The 1,957-nt window shown below is 57.0% G+C and overlaps 1 protein-coding gene across 2 annotated transcripts in view; it reads left to right on the forward strand.

Annotated features, from left to right (window-relative positions):
- The first annotated feature begins 426 nt into the window (after positions 1 to 426).
- The window catches only part of MAP3K8 (mitogen-activated protein kinase kinase kinase 8), a 25,401-nt gene continuing 23,870 nt past the window's right edge, over positions 427 to 1,957 (forward strand). Inside the window, exon 1 of one of the 2 annotated variants that reach the window (XM_040645292.1) lies at positions 427 to 445. The gene's annotated coding sequence lies outside the window, so the exon portion shown is untranslated. Of the gene's footprint in view, positions 446 to 619; positions 830 to 1,957 lie in introns of those variants that run through there. The other variant, XM_040645291.1, reaches the window with a different exon arrangement.

Below are 1,957 nucleotides of genomic sequence, written 5' to 3' on the forward strand. Positions count from 1 at the left end.
CTCCCGGCGCCCCGCTCCGCTCCTCCCTAGTCCCGCCTTCCGCTCCGCCCGGGCGCCCGAGGACAAACTGGGGGGCGGAGGACGGAATTTCCCAGAGCGGGCTCCGCTTCCCCGCAACGCGGCAGTGTCTTTCTGTTTACGGAGTGAAAGGGAAATGGAAAAAGGCGGGAGGCGGCGGCTGGCGTCCGCTGCACCGCCCTCGGCCGGCTCAGACGCCGGAGTCGGGGACCAACGAGGGCGGCCTGGGCTGGCGGCCTGGGCTGGAGGCCCCACGCTCACCTGGTGCACTCGGGTCGGGACGACGCGCCGCGCCCCAGGATCGGTCGCCCTGGCTCCAGCTTCCGCTGCCGCCGGACCTCGCTCTCCCGGCGCGCTCGACTCTGGAGGTGGGCCACCAGGGGCCCACCGAGCCGTCTGGGGGCGGCTGCAGCGCTCCGCCCTCCAGGTAACCCTCCGTTCGCGGGCTTCTGGGTGTCTTTGTGATCGCAGCCCTCCAGGGTGCCCCTGACGTCCCCACCCTGAAGCGCGGGCTCCCGGGGCAGAGGGGCGAACTCCGGGGCTCTGGGAGGTGGGGCGTGTCCGCCGCCCGCGCGGCTGAGCTCTTGTGGTTCGCGCGCTTCGCCACTGCAGCCGGCACAGCTGGAAAGCACCTTGCGCAAGGGTCTCACGGGGTGCAGACTCCGACTCCTCCCCCTTCCTCCTCCTTCCCGGATCCCTAACGCGCGAGCAGTGCCGGTCTGGGCAGTGCGCGGGGACACAGAGACCCGCTGTCACCGCGCCTCCCGCCGCACACACCGCCCGGCCTGCTGCACTGTCCCCGCCGACGCCGGTGAGTGCGCCTCGGAGGCGGCGGACCCGGCGGACCCGGCTGCTGCCCGCCCAGATCCTGGGGGCTTTTATAATTTACTAGTCCTGGTAGGCTTTCCCGGTTTTAAAGAATAGGAGGAGGGGAGTGGGGGCGGCGGTTGGCGGAGCAGAGAACCTTTTGAATAGCTGAAACTTAATTTCATGCTTATGTAACCCAGACGCTATTCTGTGACTAAAGGGTCCTTATAGCAGAACGTGAATGCTGGGCTTTCGGTCTAAGAAAGAAGGCTGGGGGGTGGGGGTTATTTCACGGATGTTTCCCGGTCGTAATGCGATATCAGGACTCCGAAATTCTTCTAGTTCTGGGCGGAGAACGACGCTTAGACAGAGGAACGGCGTGCGCAGGGATTGCCCCAGAAGTTAACAAGGAAGGCCAGGAGCTGTCTTTAAGAAAGACGGCTATTTCACTTTTGGAAAGATATTTTTGGCACGGAATAAAGAACTAATGGAAAAGAGGGAAAGAAACACTATTACAGTTGCATTAGGTATCCGTGGCCTGTGTCTCCTCTATTTGCCAAGTAGAATACAATCTGAATCCAGCAGCCGCCCCCCACTCTCTGATGGATTGAGGTTTGCATGCAGTACGTCTGGCAGCTGGCCCTTAAGGATTTTTTCTTATAAGGAAAATTGGATAGTTGAGGTGTTTAGAGGTTTTGAAGCGGAGTGGCGTGCTCCTGTACAGCTAGAATGTGTAATTCTGGGGCTTTTGGAGAAAAAAATATAATAAGAGATATGCCCCGAGGGGCAACGTACTATTTTGGCAGAAAATCTTTGAGATGGGAAGTAACCAAAGGTATAATTATCCTTTGTCAGGCAGAGGTTTATTTCTATAATCTTGGCCTTTTTTCCTTCACACTTGCTAGGAATTTCTCCACTCTTGTTTACGTAAATGGAAGTAGCCAAGAGTGAACATTAATGAACAGGAGTAGGGTTTCCTCTTGGTTTTACTGCTGATCTCTGAAATAACTCGAAGCAAATCATTTTGACAGTATCTTCCCATTTCTCCATTTCTAAGATGGTTCTAGTTGTCTACTCCATTGACAAGTGGGGATTTTAGGAGGATTTTAATTGTAAATTAAGTGGGGAAGGG

The sequence above is a fragment of the Ursus maritimus genome, unplaced genomic scaffold (genome assembly GCF_017311325.1).
Source record: "Ursus maritimus isolate PB19 unplaced genomic scaffold, ASM1731132v1 scaffold_31, whole genome shotgun sequence".
Taxonomy (NCBI): domain Eukaryota; kingdom Metazoa; phylum Chordata; class Mammalia; order Carnivora; family Ursidae; genus Ursus; species Ursus maritimus.